This window comes from Pongo pygmaeus, chromosome 3, assembly GCF_028885625.2.
Source record: "Pongo pygmaeus isolate AG05252 chromosome 3, NHGRI_mPonPyg2-v2.0_pri, whole genome shotgun sequence".
Lineage (NCBI taxonomy): Eukaryota > Metazoa > Chordata > Mammalia > Primates > Hominidae > Pongo > Pongo pygmaeus.
In genome coordinates this window covers 123,995,698-124,013,604 of record NC_072376.2, presented here as the reverse complement: position 1 = coordinate 124,013,604, position 17,907 = coordinate 123,995,698, and the positions used below count along the sequence as shown (strand labels likewise).

The 17,907-nt window shown below is 34.4% G+C and overlaps 1 long non-coding RNA gene across 1 annotated transcript in view; it reads left to right on the top strand.

The window, feature by feature from the left end:
• LOC134739380 (uncharacterized) overlaps window positions 1-6,356 on the top strand; it is a 67,185-nt gene extending 60,829 nt beyond the window's left edge. Inside the window, exon 3 of the long non-coding RNA XR_010125976.1 lies at window positions 6,256-6,356. This is a non-coding gene — a long non-coding RNA (uncharacterized LOC134739380). The remainder of the gene's footprint in view (window positions 1-6,255) is intronic.
• Window positions 6,357-17,907: the final 11,551 nt, after the last annotated feature.

Here is a 17,907-nt window from a genome sequence, read left to right as displayed (position 1 = left end):
AAGGCAAGAATACATTATATTTTTCATTTAATTTCAATATTTTTTTTTCTATGGGAGTTTGGGACTCCATTTGAAATAAATTTTGAATCTTTAAATGCTTTCTTAAATTATCAGTGCTTTTGACATTGATTCTAACATCATCAAGACCTTTCCTCCCAGTTGTTTTCCAGGAAGATTTATTCACAAAAGGTCATTGATGTTTCTTTGCTTTCAAAGATCATTTAGTTTCAGCACTCTTGATTTGGGATGTGTGCAGGTGCATGAAAAAGAGAGAAGGTTACCCTTTGGTAAACTCTATTTAATTCTCTAAAATGAGTAAAAGGTCATGCTGGGGAGGTAGTCTCCTTATGCATTGTAAGTAAAAGCCAGTGCTTTAGCTTTAAATTCCAGGTGGCCCAGTAAGGATTGGAATGCGTGGTTTGGACTGCTTCCTTTTCAGTTACCTCTTAGGAGAGATGCCACTTTGATTTACTGGACTAACTGAAACTGGCTCCTTCAGGGCTGTTAGCAGGACAGGTGCTGGATTGTCACATCAGTATACACATTTCTAGGTGCTGTCAGTTCCCTTTGGGGAGTTCCATATGGGAGGAGTTCTATTTTGGCCCAAAGCTCCCTGTCTTAGATGCATCTCTGCACAGCATTTCTTCCCATCTCCATGGAAAGATTAATATCAGCTCACCATTTCACATATTGCTGAATTGATAGCACAAGATAATTGGTGATGTCATGATATACACAAAATATTCTTTCCTTGTCCCCCACATTTTAAAAAATAAACATTAAAATTAATTTTATTAACTATTGTTGTATGATGTAGAAACAATTTTTAAAATTTACATTAAAAGCCACATACAGATTCAACATCCATATTCCAAACTTGAACTTTAATTCTAAACGTTTGTTAATTTCATTGTACATATTTTCATATTTCAACATAAGCTCCTGGTCTCATTTCAACATTTTTATTAAGAAAATCAATGTTAATAGTTTTCAAACCCGTTCATTCCACAGACGTTCCAAAAAAGCTTTAAAGAATGTCTGTTTCCACCTGAAGGACCAGACAACACATAAACGAAACTCGCAAGACATGCCATTTTACATACCTTTGTAACATCCGGATTAGACTATGACAGTGCCTACCTCCTGGGGCAATTCTTAAAGACCACCCAGGAAACTCAGCCACCGCAGAATGCAGCCACAGTCTGTTGACTTAAGAATGGGGAACATTGCAATTGTGTCTACACTGTAATGGCAATTTGTTTATTTAGAATACAATGAAAAATCTTAAAGATGAAATTTAAATAGTTGTCTTCTCTAGAAAGTAGCTCAATTGAAGGAACACTTTCACATTCTCTCCTTCATGCCACTGTGTGGATTGCAAAGCAGGACTTGGTCCGCTGTCACGTACATTTACACAGCAGCTCAAGAGCTTCAACAAGGGTCTCATTTAATTTAAAGCAATACTTAAATAAAAATAACACCCCTGTCGTTAAACATAACCACAATTGTCTAAATAAGCACATTCAATTTATTTATTTGTAAGTTTAAATAAATAAATATTTAAAGCTTACTAGGATGTATGATGGGGTTTCTATGGGCCATATGGATGTTTTATGTGTAGCTTAGCTAAGGACAAAGGTCAAAGGGTTTGAATAGAAAGTAAACTTTTACTTACATTTCTCTAATAAACATTGTAAGTTTTTAGTATACTGATCTTCGTTCTCCTCTCTAATGCATTACCTCCTCTGCACAATAGTAGTTAGGGACTAGTTTCTGAACTGGAAAACAGGAATATGGTCTCTTTTAATTTGTTATATCAATTTAAGATTGCCTCACCACCACCACATGTTTAATAAAGATCCCAGTGCTGTGTCTACAATAAATGGATCTTTGGAATCTGTCCTTCAATGTCAGGTATCAATATGCATGTGAAATTATTGTTCCAGCTCCAACAAAAAGGACACCCAAGGTCAGCGTTTCTCATTTATATGGGGATAGATTTAGCTGAAAATGAATTTAGAAGTAGAGGCTTCATCTTATTCATGTGGTAGAAAAATAATATATTTCATTTTTCTAAAGTGAATCAACTCAATTTTTAAAATGAATCATAGTCCTTTGAGATATTTTTAGTGTAAAATGTGTGTAATGGTGTAGAGACGGGTGTTCTGTTTTGGAGGGGCTAGATTTTGCTGTGAAGTGTTGGAAAAAAGATTTGTCTTATTTAAGTAAGAGGCTGGTGAGAAAATAAGTCTCTCTGACAAATGGGCCTATGAGTCCCATCTCAAATCAACAATGAGTTTTGTTCTCATAGATAAAATGTTGAAAACAAGACCAGATAGAGTTAATTTTATTGATGGCAATAGAAGGGTTATTACTGTTCTATTTTCACCAGGCAACTTATACACAATTAGAGTAAAAGTGTTTGTAGAAACAATACATTAACACTATTCTTTGGAATTTAAGGAAATAATTATATAAGGAATTTCAAGGTTATTGATATATGAAAATATTAATATACATAGAAAATGAACTATGCCTTTTTCCTTCACTTGGAGATGTTAAAACATCCTATAACATGATTAGTTAATCCTTCTTTAAAACATGTGGTGCTACAGTGCTCTCTCAATCGGGTGGGCATATAATATCACTCAAACTAGAACCACTTGAGAGAGAGACTAAGAGCTATGAGTTCCTGAACAAGTTAAGCCAGCATTGCCCCAGGCAAATAAATAATCAGTCGATCTACAAATAACTAGACTCCTCCAAAAATATATCTTTCCCATAGCAAATAATTTATTTCATTTTTATATTAAACTTAGAAATAGAAACGATGACCCAATATTTCACTCTAATCCAACCAACAATCTTCAAATAAACAAAACAAATTCCCAGATTATTTTTTTAATTTATTTTTTAGAGACAGGGTCTCTCTATGTTGCCCAGGTTGGTTTCAAACTCCTGGGCTCAAGCAATCCTCCTGCCCCGGCCTTCCAAAGTGCTAGGATTACAGGCATGAGCCACAACATCCAGCCTACAAATTCCCAAAATTGTTTTCTAATATTTTTTGCAAGTTATCACCAATAAATATATTGATTCAGGAAGCCAGTAAATATTTTAGTTGAATCCAATTTTTATAGTTTAGAATACATATTTTTCAATTTAAAGTATAATTCAGAAATAGTGTCATTGGTTCAAATTGTTTCAGAAATTATAAATAAAATTATGAAATAAAAGCAATATCCATTCCTACTTTTAACCAATAATAAAGGCCATTTTCAAGTCATTCAAGACTGTGTTGCACATAATAACTTGAGATAATATGTGTGTGCCTGTGTGCTGTCTGAGTTTGTGGAGGGTGGGGACAGGCAAGGGAAGGGAGACTATTCACTCAGATGTTCTTTGAGTATATTTCAAAGGCAAATGCAGTAAATTATCTGCTTTATTGTTTATTTGGGGTATGGATACTAATTTATTTATTACACAATTTACATATACGTAAATAACCTGATATAACAGAAGGAGCTTGGGTTTTGAACTAAGATGGAACTGAATTTGAATCCCAGTACAATCACTTATTTTTATGACTTAAAATTGCTAAAACTTTAATTCTCATTTTTCTAGTTTGTAAAATGAGGCCTATGATTCCTGTTATGGAAGGTTGTTTTGAAGATTGGTGACACTGAGCCAGTGCCTGACTCACAGTAGGCATTTATTAAGTAATTATGTTGTGTTACCCAATTTTTGAAACATAATAAAATATACTTTGCTAAACAAAATTTAACTTTACTCGAATGATTCAGAAACATTTCAGAGTCTTATAATATTTTGAAAAGTATTGTTATAACCATTCACTTTTAATACACTATAGTTTTCAGTTCCAGCTTGAAAATATGATTTGAAAAGAGAATGCTAGAAAGATCTTATTTCATTGTTTAACAGTTATGGATAATTCTGTATTGAGAACAAATAACAAAGGGAAGAGTGAGTTTCATTAAAATATCCAGGCCTTTCTCCTTAGTTTCATGGTAGATAGAGGAATCAGTAGACATTGGTTAAAATCATTTGTATAACCTTGGGCAAATTAAAAATCTTTTCTGAGTCTTATTTCCCCCATATATAAAATTAAGCTTGGAAATAGTCAATCTTTTAGGCCCTTTTTATCAATAAACTTGATTGTTTTTATTACTTTTATTTTCAAGAAACAAATCAGAATAAATTTCAAAACTATTATTTTCTAAGTCTTCAAAAGAACTATTTCTGCCACTTGCTGGGAGCAACAGGGAAATAACCAACAGCTTGAAACACAACTGATAAAAGGGTATTCATTTACCTGCTGCATTTTTTCTATGAAATCATGATGGGAGGGTTAGAATTTAGGGCAGAAACATGAGCAATGTATAGCGAGTTGGCAAGAAAGAAAAGAGAAAGAATGAGAGGAAGAGAAAATGAGAGAAAAAGAAAGAGTGAAAGAAAAGAAAGAAAAAGAAAGAAGAAAGAAAAAGAAAGAAAGAAAGGAAAGAAAGAAAAAGAAAGAAAGAAAGAAAAAGAAAGAAAGAAAGAAAGAAAGAAAGAAAGAAAGAAAGGAAGAAAGAAAGAAAGAAAGAAAAAGAAAGAAAGGGAAAGACAGAAAAGAAAGGAAGAAAAGAAACCACGTCAGTCAAAATGGCCTAGACTAAAACTTCTTGATAGAAGACTTATCTCTCACCTTCTTGCTCAAAAAATTTAAGGGTCGTTGGTACAACCTTTTCCACATGTGCTGCATTCTGCCCCTGCTACAATCCTGCCTTTCGTGTTGAATTCAAAACTCTTCAGGAAACGATCCAGGGTGTAAAAGGAAGATAGTCTACGATTTACCCTCATTTCCTGCAGAAAGCATTTAGATATTTGTTAGGGAATATACATATAACTATATATATATATGTGTGTGTATATATATGTGTGTGTATGTATATATATATGTATATATATATATAACATTCTACTTTAAAAAAGAAAATACAGGTTTCAAAAAAAACCCTATTCAATCACAAACACATTGCAGTCAGTAGCTGTGCTTCAGACTACAAATCATAGTGAAAGCCAGCTTCTATCTATCTATGTAACCCACAAAATGCCTTTTTAACTAAATATTGTTAGCAGCATTCTATTCCAGATTTGAAAGGATTTCCCTATTATTTTCTACCCAAAAGATTAAGTATTAAATAATGACCCCCAAAATAGATACTGCCTTGTTTGTTAAGGAGACCTGTCTTACACTTTCCTAACATTATAGCCAGATTTCACGGTCACAGGAAAACAAAACACACATAATGGAGTGGTTATTAATTCAATAAATCCAGCAGCTCTCGTGCTCTGGGCAAAAGGCAAAGTTAAAAGCAGCTGTTCATTGACGACATATGGGACATGGTCAGGGTGAGGTAGCTGCTTTAGCACATCATCCACCACTTTTAAGGCTGACTGCACTCAATTTCTTAGACAATCTACGCACCGTTTTCAGTTCTGTACCTCCATAATTTATCACAACAATACCTCAAGCACACAGATCGGAGGGGGGAAAATGAAAGCAATTTACAGTATCAAGATGAAAGTAGCTGGGTGGATGGAGAAGACCTACTATGTAAATCATATCCACAACTTCAAGGAATGTTGACATAATATTCTGGAATTAATTTTTTCCAGCATTCCTTTGTAGGTCACACAAAGGTAAATCTAGTTTCTCCTCCCTACCTCTTATATCTGGAGTTGTTTATCAATATGTTGAAGAGGAAATTGATTTTACCTCTCCCTTCAACAGGGACAATAAGAACCTTATGTATAAAAGTTACCAATAACAATGAAAGAAATCAGTTGAGACATTAGCGTGCAATCTTTATATATGTCTCCCAGTTAAAGGTCATAGGAAGACAGCAATAAAAAAAGGCAGAGGCACAGACAAATAAGGAATAGCAATCTATTTGAAATAGTAGTCTCAATTTTCATAGCCTAATCTCATTCTGTCTGCCCTTAAAATATGTCTGTAAAATCTTCCTCAGATTCACATCAGTAAACTACATTTATGACGTTTAAACATCTTACTATAGAGCTTTAGGACGTAAAACTTGTACATTGTTATACAATGTGTATTTCACGCAGGAGTCTGTTTTAATACTCTAATGAGAATAGTATGCTGATATCTTCATCAAAAACTAGACAATTAATTATTTTAACACCCCCCTCTACCCTTCCTTCTATTTCTTTCTCTCTTAATGTTCTCAGGGTTGGTTGAAGCAGGACAAGGAAGAGCAGTTACAAGGTAGTAAGAGATATTGCAAGAAAGCCAATGTCTCAGGACAAAAGGTAATAAGCAAAAACCAGGACATGTAAGAACATTCTAGGAATCTGTAGAAATTCTCTGAAGGCATCTTGATTTCCTGAAGGCATGCAAGACCCAGGATCAAGCCCTGGAATATACAAAGTAAAGAAAAAGTAGATCCTCAAAACTAAAAAATACTTGTCAACATATTCATTTACACTTTTCTTGTGCTGTAAATTAAATAAATAAAATACATAATTCTGTAGTTTTTTTGTCTGAATATAAAAGTAAATTGTTTATTGTAGACAACTTGAAAAATGCAAAACCCAAGAATCCCTCTTGATTCTAAGAGTTAAAGATAATCTTGATCTCTAGCGCTAGTTCTGGCATCTATTGTTTATTGTGTGAATTACATGTTCACATCTTTCCTCTTGATTCATCTTTTGAATGTAAATGTGTAAGAAATCTTTTTATATTAATGATGTTAAATCTTTGTATATTATATAATTATAAATATTTAGTTTTTCCATTTGTATTATCACTGTTTATGCTAAGTGCTTAACAAACATTATTTTATTTATTATTCACAAAAAGCCTTATGTGGTAGTTGCTATATTATTATAATAACAATAGTTGTTACTATTATCACAATGACTATTTTACAGATAAGAAAATTGAGCATTTTGGGTTAAGTACCTTGCCCAAGGTCATACCTAATAAATGGCAGAGTGGTTTTTCAAACCCGGATGTGCCTATCTCAAAATCAGTGCTGTTGGCCACTGGGTATATTATCATTGCAGGTGTTTTTAATTTTCATGTATTTAATCTATCAATCTTATAGAGTGTTTTTTTCCTTTCACTTTTATGCCTAGAAAGACCTTCCTCACCCTGTGATCCAAAACAAAGTCATGTCCATTTTTCTCCTACTTAAAAAAAATTTCTTCCTCACATTTACTTCTATATCGACTTGCAATTTATTTTATGGTATGTTATAAGACTGTTTCTTTTTCTCACTATTCTTTTAATCAATTAATCTAGGATCATTTATCTAAAAATCCATCTTTTCATTGGTGCTTGGAAATGACGATTTATCAATGTTAGTGACTTTACATGTTTTGGCGTCACTTTTTAATTAATTGATAAGATACAACAGAGAAAGTCATCCATTCATCTATTTTTAAAATGCTTTGCCTATAATGCACCTATTTATTTTTCTATATAAACTTCATAAATATTTGTAAAATGTTAGAAAAACACTAGGGATTTGGAAATAAATTTACATTAGGTTTATAAATTAATTCCAAGAATAATATTCCCATGACCAAATGTTGACCTTAATGACATGGCAACTCAGAATTCAGTTATTTTTCCTTGTTTATTTTTTATGGTTTTGGTGTGAATCTTTAAATTTGTTAAAAAGCTAAATAAATTGTATTTTCTATTCCACTTTATTTGTTTATTGCTCAAATCAAAAAATGTATGCATCTAGGCAGAACTTACTTCTCCTAATATATGCCTTTTTTCACAGAAATCACATTGTTTTGTATGCATTGAATAATTTTATATTTTAATATATATTTTAACATTTTTTCAAGTATGTCAATAAGAGGTCATATTTTAAAAGTAACTGAATTTTCTCTCATAAGTGGACATTATAATCACTTATTTATTCACTCAAGTTGTTATTAGAAATGCTCTATGTCTCAGTAAAAAGATGGAATCATTTTAATACCTAACATTAATTGAGTTTGAGATGTGTGCCAGACATTGTTCTAAGAGTTTTACTCATCTAGTCTACTGAATACACTGGTTATCTAAGTACATATTATTGTTACCCTAATTTACATATGAGTGATTTCTTTGCTTGTCCATGCTCATATGACTAGTAGGTGTAGGACTACAATTTTAACTCATGCACTGTGATGTTAGAACCTGTGCTTTTTAAATTCTATGTTGTCCCTGCCATCTGGAGCTTCACAATCCAGTGTAAAGGACAAGAATGCAAAGCTACAATTCCAACTGAGTGAAAAGTACCAGCTATGATAGGCTTATGATACACACATAAAGGAAGTGTAAAACTACCTGGAGAAGTTCAGAATGACTTGATGGATGAAGTAAATATGAATAGAGTTTTGAAGGATAGGTAAAAGATCACTAGGTATGTGAGAGAAAAAATAATAATGTTTTGGGCAGAGCAAACAGTATGTGTAAGGATAGGAGGTAAAAAGGAGCACAGCTCATTTGGGTATAAGCATGAGGCAGAGCACTTGTGGGAGGGCAGCAAGAGATGGATCCAGAAGCTTAGACAGCACAGTTTCCAAAATATCATTTTGACTTCCCTTAGCAATTTTGCTTAGATGTGAGAAAGGTCTGAACTCATAGTCATTTTGTCACCCCGTTGAACATCCTATATATTTATCATTACTTAACTACTATATGTTATTTCTCTAGAAATAATTATGTCTGTAAAGAGGCAGTGGCAAAGTGATCAATTGGAGAAAAGATTGAGTACTATCTCTATGAATCCTTCATTGTCTTCATTTTGATGATTCTATCACTGTCAAGATAGTTCAAATAACAACACTGCTCACAAAGAACATTCACATATACCACATAATTTCATTATCCCAATAGTCCTAGGAGGAAAGAATCATAAACAGGCATCTCTAGTTCACCAATGAGAAAACTGAGACTTGAAAATGATGACTTACCCAAAACTAGAAAGTTACCTAAATTAGACTGGAACTCATGTTTGCCTGTAAAATATACCAGCAGTCTGTGTGCCATATAACACTAACTCTTAGGCAGATATTGAGGAAAATTAGAAGCAAAGAAAATACAGCTTACATTAGTTGGCCGTCATATTTACTCAGGACTTAGTACCACAGTGAACTCAGAAACTGTAAGCACAGTAGGGAAAACCAATACTCTCTGAAAAGTCCTAAAAGTATTTGTTGACTGTTGAATTGAAGTTTCAGGACTTTTAACTAATATGTCTCTTATTTCCAGAAGTTTGGCATTCTACATTTCAATTTACATAGATGTTATAGATTTGATCTAAGTAAAACCATACTGAACCTCTAGCTAAGTTTATTCGCTGATTAGGAGATACAGAAAGAAACTTGCATTTATATTTTTAGCAATTCCTCCCTAAAACTGAGCATTTAAATGCTTTTCAATTTTCCACTGCCTTTCAGAAATACCTCTACCATCTTACATATTGAATCAAGGTAAATATTTGAAATACTGTCTAAAATACAGCCTAAGTAAATTACTTTATATATAATGTAAAGGCTTGAGAAAAAAATTAAATTTATTTGCTGAATATCTCATAAGTTATCATATGTGTCTAAATCTTATCCTATGGAAAAACTTATATTCCACTATAATTTTACAGAAAAAAAGAAGTTAATGTATTCCTTACTGAAAGTTTCAGTTTATTAATAAGGTCTACCACTCAATAAGTTGACTAAGATGATGTTTTTTTGCAGGTAGTGGGTGTGGGGATGGGGGTTGGCAGAGGAAAGAAGTTAAATACCAGGCTATGAGTATATGAACAACAGTCACATTAACTAACATGTAATACTTATCGGAAGCCAGATTTCATTCTAAGTGCTTTACATCAGTCATTTAATCATTAATGACACAATGTGGTAGTTACTGCCATTTTACATCTCTGGAGAGAAAGAAGCCGAGAGGTTAAGTGATTGCTGAAGGTCTTTGTCAGTTGGTCCACGGTGGAACTGTGATACAAACTCTCCATTGACACTCTACCCTGCTTTCAGGTGAGTAATGAATGATGTGAATATTAAAGTGAAATTTAAAATGCTATTTTGTAAAATCTTAGAATATCGTATGAGTCTGTGTTTGTGTTACAATAAAGAAATAACTGAGGCTGGGTAACTTATAAAGAAAAGAGGTTTAATTGGCTCATGGTTCTGCAGCCTATACACAAAGTACAGTGCCAACATCTGCTTCTGTCAAGGGCCTCAGGAGGCTTACAGTCATGGCGGAAGGCAAAGGGGAAGCAGGCAAATCACATGGCAAGAAAGGGACCAAATCTCATGTGAATTCACTCATCACCAAGGGGATGGTGCTAAGCCATTAATGAATGATCCCCACCATGATCCAAACACCTGCCACCCAGCCCCACCTCCAAAACTGAGGATTATGTTTCAACATGAGATTTGGAGAGAACAAACATTCAAACCATATCAAACATCTTCTGAGGCTAGATAATCTATTAAAAATTTCTGCCTATGGACATTACAAAGGCTAATTCATGAACTAGACCAAAATGATAATACTGGGGCCACTTAAAGAAAAATATCCTATTATACGGAAACAATGTTTTAACCACTCACCTAATTACTAACCAGAGTAAACTGTCCATTACAAAATTGGATCTGTCAAGGTTGCTCTATTGCTGAAAGGAATTAAGATAAACAACAGGATTTTATTTAAATTACTACTGGTGAGGTGAATTTTCTAGACAGGATGTAGGGTATTTAAAATTAATTTCATGTCATGGTTGAATTCCTAATGAATTTGCTCTTTTGAAAGTCTGATGACAAAGATGACACCTATCTAATATCTTTGGGAGTATTAGTCATTGAATTAGTTCATTAAGAATATTACAAAATTAATTTTAATTTTATTATTAGTCTCAGTGTGTGAATGATTTTTTTAAATTTTTCATAAGCTCCTCCCCACCTTTATGGTGAGGCTTTGTGTCTCCACCAAAATCTCATCTTCAATTATAATCCCTATAATCCCCACATGTCAAGGGAGAGACCAGGTGGAGGTAACTGAATCATGGGGGCAGTCTCCCATATACTGTTCTCATGATAGTGAGTGAGTTATCATGAGATCTGATGCTTTTATAAGGGGCTCTGCCCTTTCACTCGACACATCTCCTTCCTGCTGTCTTGAGATGAAGGTGCCTTGCTTCCCCTTTGCCTTCTGCCATGATTGTTAAGTTTCCAGAGGCCTCCCTAGCCGTGCTGAACTGTGTGAGTCAATTAAACCTCTTTCCTTTATAAATTACCCAGTCTCAGGCAGTTATTCATAGCAATAGGAAAACAGACTAATATACCACCATTTAAAAATGTTTTGGGTTAAGAATAAACTAGACCTTCCAACAAGAAAAAATCATCCTATGTATTTCTTAGCTGAATATTTAACAAGATAAGACTATTTTATAAAAACAAATACCTGTAGCGGCATCTTATCAGTGTTATCAATTCAGGTTGTACCTTTCTTGACACAGGATCAAGTTTATGCTTGTAAGAAAATTGCATTTAATGACACAAAAAATGCACAGCATGTGTGCTCTTTGCTTGTGTGGTAGTATGTGGAACTAATAAAAGGAACTTAGGTACATAAGTTGGGACTTAGCTTTCAAAGCTGAGGCAGTGTTCTAGCCAAAGAGGAATGGGCCATCTACAAATAGGCTTTGGTTAAAATCAGGGTGTTTGGTGCCATTAGTCATGTTTACAAATCATTCATGGAGGTTAAAAAAAAAGCATTAAACCACATTTATTCATAAGACACTGACAGAAAATAACTGTGTTGCTCTATAGGAAAGTCCAATGGAACTTTAATACTCAGTATTTAAGTTAAAAAAATATTTTGAGTGTCTATTATATGCTAAACTCTATATGTGGTGCTAAAGATTATAAAATGTGATGTCCAGTAAGACATTTAAAGTAGAACCTATGAAGAAACTGAAGCTATGACTTATGGAGAAAGAGGAATGGGAGAATGAAAAGGAGAGGAAGGTATGAAATATGATCTAACATCACTGACTCTTTTTTTCATACTTTTGTGTGATTATTCACAAATACATGGCAAAGGTGAAAGAAGGTGTATATCCACTTACCTACCACCTATATTCTAATATTAACAACTCAATAATCTTAGGGGTCTTGGTTGTTACAGACTGAGTCACATTTTTTTTTTGTTTCTTCATAGGTTGAGCAATTTGGATTGTATTCCAGACATTGTAAAAGTTAAGTTATGAAATCTATAGATTTTATTATAGTCCTCCAAAGAGCATTGATGTTTTTCTTTTAGCAAGCAATTAATTTGATTGGATTCCAACTGCAAATTCCATCTCAGGCAGCAGCTCCAATCTCATTTAAGTTCAGACTTCACTTTTAAAATTTCATTTTAAATTTAAGGGTACTTATTTTTACATGGGTATTATAAGCATAATAGTGAGGGTTGACCATGTTATGTACCCATCACCCAAATATTGAACATTGTACAAAGTAGATAATTTTTCAACGCCCCTACCACCACATTTGGAGTCCCCAGAGTCTATGCTCTCCATCTTAATGTCCATGTGTACTGTTTGTTTAACTCCCACTGATAAGTGAGAACATGTGATAGTTTATTTTCTGCTTCTGTGTTAGTTCACTTAAGATAGACTATCTCCATCCATGTTTCTGCAAAGGACAGAATTTCATTCTTTTTTATAGTATAGTATAGTATAGTATACATAGTATTTTATATTATAGTATATATAGTATAGCTCCATAGTATTCAATAGTGTGTGTGTGTGTGTGTGTGTGTGTGTATATATATACTCACATTTTCTTTATCCAATCAACTGTTGGTGGGCGTTTAGGTTGGTTTCATGAATTTACTATCATAGTGCTGCAGTAAACATACAAGTGCAGGTGTCTTTTTTGTATGATGATTATTTTTTTTCCTTTGGGTAGATAGCCAGTAGTGGAATTGTAGTGGAATTTCTGGGTCAAATGGTAGTTGTATTTTTAGTTCTTTGAGATATCTCCGTACTGTTTTCCATAGATATTAAGCTAATTTACATTCTCACCAACAGTGTATGAGTATTCCCTTTTCTCTATATCTACTCCAACATCTGTTGTTTCTTAACTTTTTAATAAAAGCCACTCTGGCTGGTGTGAGGTGGTTTTAATTTGCACTTATCTGATGATTATTTGAGTATTTTTTCATGCGTTTGTTGGCCACTTATATGTGTTCTTTTGATAAGTATCTGTTCATGTCCTTTGTCAAATTTTTAATTATTTTTCCTGTTGAGTTGTCTGAGTTTCTTGTAGATTCTGGACATTAATCCTTAGTTAGAAGTATAATTTGTCAATACTTTCTCCCTTTCTGCAGGTTTTCTGTTTATCCTGTAGACTATTTCTTTTGCTGTGCAAAAACATTTTAGTTTAGTTAAGTCCCATTTGTCCATTTTGGGTTTTGTTGCATTTTCTTTCACCGTCTTCATCATAAATTCTTTGCCTAGGCTGATGTCAGAAGAGTTTTTTCTAGGTTTTCTTCTAGGATTTTTATAATTTCAGGTGTTATGTGTAGGTCTTTAGTCCATCTTGAGTTAATTTTTGTATATGATGAGAGATACCGGGCATCATTCTTCCGCATATGGCTAGCCAATTTTCCCAGCACCATTTATTAAATAAGGTGTATTTACCATATTGTGTATTTTTGTTCACTTTGTTGAAGATCAGTTGATTGTAGGTATGTGGCTTTATTTCTGGGTTCTCTATTCTGTACCATTGATTTATGGGTCTATTTTTGTGCCAGTACCGTGCTGTTTTAGTTACTTTAGCCTTGTGGTGTAATTTGAAGTCAGGCAATGTGATGCTTCTGGCTTCATTCTTTTTGGCTTAGGAGTCCTCTGCCTATTTGGGCTTTTTTTGGGGTTCCATATGGACTTTAGGACTGTTTTCTCTAATTCTGTGAAGAAATGATCTTAATTTGATAGGGGTTGCATTGAACCCGTAGATTGATTTGGGTAATACGGTCATTTTAATGATATTGATTTTTCCAATCTATGAGTATGGGATGTTGTATTTAGTCCATTTTCACATTGCTATAAAGAATACCTGAGAGTAGGGAATTTATAAAGAAAGAGGTTTAATTGACTCACAGTTCTGCATGGCTGGGAGGCCTCAAGAAACTTACAATCATGGCAGAAGGTGGAGGGAAAGCAAGGCACATCTTACATGGTGGCAGGAGAGAGAGAGAAAGAGGGGAAAACTACCACTTTTAAAACCATCAGATATCATAAGAACTCACTATCACAAGAACAGTCTGGGAGAAACCGCCTCCATGATACAATCACCTCCCACCAGGTCCCACCCTCAGCCATGGGGACTACTATTCAGATTACAATTCAAGGTGAGATTTGGATGGGTACACAGAGCCAATCCATATCAGATGTTTTTCCATTTATTTGTGTCTTCTACAGTTTCTTTCAGCAGTGTTTTGTAGTTCTCCTTATAAAGCCCTTTCACCTTTTTGGTTAAAGGTATTCCTAGGTTTCTTTGTTTGTTTGGCTATTGTAAATGGGATAAAATTCTTAATTTAGTTCTAAGCCTGAATGCTATTAATTTATAGAAACGTTACTGATCTACTGATTTTCATGTGCTGATTTTGTCTCCTGAGACTTTACTGAAGTTACTGATCAGTCTGGGAGTCTTCTAGAGGAGTCTTTAGGGCTTTCTAGGTGTACAATCATGTTTTCAGCCCCCAGAGATAATTTGACTTCCCCTTTTCTAATTTAGATGTCTTTTATTTGTTTCTCTTGCATAATAGCTCTGGATAGGGCCATCCATTACTAAGTTCAGACTTTAGCTGGGCTCCTTGGAATCTGCTCTGAGAATACATGGTTCAGGAGTCAGCCAGAGACTTAGGGAGAGTTTACATACAGTACATAGAACAGCTCTCCTTTCCAGGGTTCCACTCTCACTTCCTTGTTTTTTCTTAGAACAGTTTTAATTTTACAGAAAAACTGAACAAGAAGTACAAAGTATTCATATACCTGTCCCCCACTACCCCATACTGCAACACATGTCCTGCAACACATAACACAGGTTCCCTTATTATTAACATCTTGCATTTGTGTGGAACATTTGTTACAATCTATGAAACAATATTGATAACTTAGTATAACTAAAGTTCATAGTTTACATTAGGGTTCATTCCTTGTCTCATACAGTTATATGGGTTTTGCCAAATGCTTAGCCCTAAAAATCCCCTGTGCCCTACCTACTCATCAATCTTCCCCTTCCTATCAATCTTTCTCTTCCCCTGAATCATTGGTAACAACTGACCTCTTTGTTTTCTTTGTCTTGCCTTTTCTAGAATGTCATATAGCTAGGATAATATGATAACTTTTCATACTGGCTTCTTTCTTTTTTTAAAAAATTATACTTTAAATTTTGGGACACATGTGCAGAACGTGCAGGTTTGTTACATAGGTATACACGTGACTTGGTGGTTTGCACTACCCATCAACCCATCATCTACATTTAGGTATTTCTCCTAATGCTATCCCTCCCCTAGCCCCCCACCTCCCAACAGGTCCTGGTGTGTGATATTCCCCTCCTTGTGTCCATGTGTTCTCATTGTTCAACTCCCACCTATGAGTGAGAGAATGTAGTGTTTGGTTTTCTGTTCCTGTGTTAGTTTGCTGAGAATGATAGTTTCCAGCTTCATCCATGTCCCTACAAAGGACCCGAAGTCATCCTTTTTTGTGGCTGCATAGTATTCCATGGTGTATATGTGCCACATTTGCTTTATTCAGTCTATCATTGATGAGCATTTGGGTTGGTTCCAAGTCTTTGCTATTGTGAATAGTGCTGCAATAAACATATGTGTGCATGTGTCTTTATAGCAGAATTATTTATAAGCATTCCCTTTGAAAACTGGCACAAGACAAGGATGCCCTCTCTTACCACTCCTATTCAATATAGTATTGGAAGTTCTGGCTAGGGCAATCAGGCAAATAAATAAATAAATAAATAAAGAGTATTCAAATAGGAAGAGAGGAAGTCCACTCTCACTTTCTAGTGATTCTTGTTCCCCAAACACTGTCCTTATATTCTTTAGGTCATAAAAAGATTGGGGTTTCATTAGGAGTTTTAGTCACCCTAATTGGTGCTAATTTCAGCCTACCTCTAAGCTAAAAATCATGAAAACTGAGAAATTTACCCCATGCTGCTCTCTTTTTTCAAATTTCAACTCCATTCTAGAAGATGCTTGCTTTTCTTCACTCTCTAGGGCCTTCTGGCTTTGTTTTTGTTTTGTAATTTGTTCAGTATACATTGGTATTATTTTGAAGGATGTTTGGATCCTTATATGCCCACACTGGAAAGAGAAATCACAACAATAGACCCTTGCTCAAAGCACTGAGGGTTCTAGGAAATCTGTTCTTCCTGAAGAGCATCAGGGTTTGTGGGTTGAAATGACAACCCTCTTAGGCAACTAATGTAACTGTTATCTTGAGACACAAGACTCTAAGTTCTGTAACTATAGGAACTGGCCTGCTTTGTTCACCTCTGTATTTCCAGTGCATAGTGCAATACTGATTGCAGCTGGTGCTCAATAAATAGTTTTTTAAATCACAAAATAAATGAGAACTGTTACAGTAGGGTGACTAGAGTTGGTAATAATATACCCTTCAAAAATAGCTAGAAAAGAGGATCTTAAATGTTCTTACCACAAATAAATGGCAAATGTTTGAGATGACAGATGCACTAATTTCCCTAAATTGATTATGGCACAATATACATATGTATTGAAGCACACACTGTATCTCATCAATATAAAACCAAAATAAAACATAATAAATAAAGGAATTAAAGCATAATGGGAAAACCACTGTATTTGGAGTGGGAAAGTTTACATTTAAATTCCAGTTCCACTAGTGACAATTTGTGCAAACAAACACTTTAACCTATGCCTGTTATATTATCTATAAAACTGGCATAGTAAAACTCAGTACTTTAAGTATGCTTATGTCAATAGATTGTGAGATCAAATGACCTAACTCAAAGCAGGAGAAAAATGGACCCTTATTTTTACTATCAATCAAATATTCCTAATAGATTTATCTCAGGAATAAAAACTTTCATTATATAGTAATATATATTAGGCAATATCTTGCTGACAAAATACTATGGGTTGTTTTATTTAGAATTCTTATGAGTAAATCATTCAACCTAACAGTCAATAAAACACTGGGGCCAGATGCAGTGGCTCACACCTATAGTCCCAACAGTTTGGGAGAGCAAGGCAGGTGAATACCTTGAGCCCAGAAGTTTGAGACCAGCCTGAGCAACATGGTGAGACCCCTCTCTGCAAAAAAAAAAAAAAAAAAAAAAATTGTAATTAGCTGGGTATGGTGGTGCCTGTGGTCCCACCTACTTGGGAGGCTGAAATGGGAGGATTACTTGGGCCCCAGAGGTAGAGGCTGCAATGAGCCATGTTCATGCCACTGCTCTCCAGCCTGAGTGACAGAGTACGACCCTGTCTCAAAAAATAAAAATAAAAATAAACAGTGGTACCAGACCAACACAATATACTTAAAATAAACAGAAATCTAAATTCTAGACCATGGAAGGAAAATCTTTTCAGACTCTGAGAAAACATTTGCCTGATCTGATTCAATAAATTATGAAGACAAATAATTGTTATCTCAGCTAGATGAGTAGAAAATCAAGCAATGTGAGCAATGCAAGTCTGAGACACCTGTGGAAGCAATAACACCTATGGGAACATCTATGGAAGACTCTGTATCAAATTTGTATGTGTTATGGTTATCCATTGTGTTTTTATAGGTT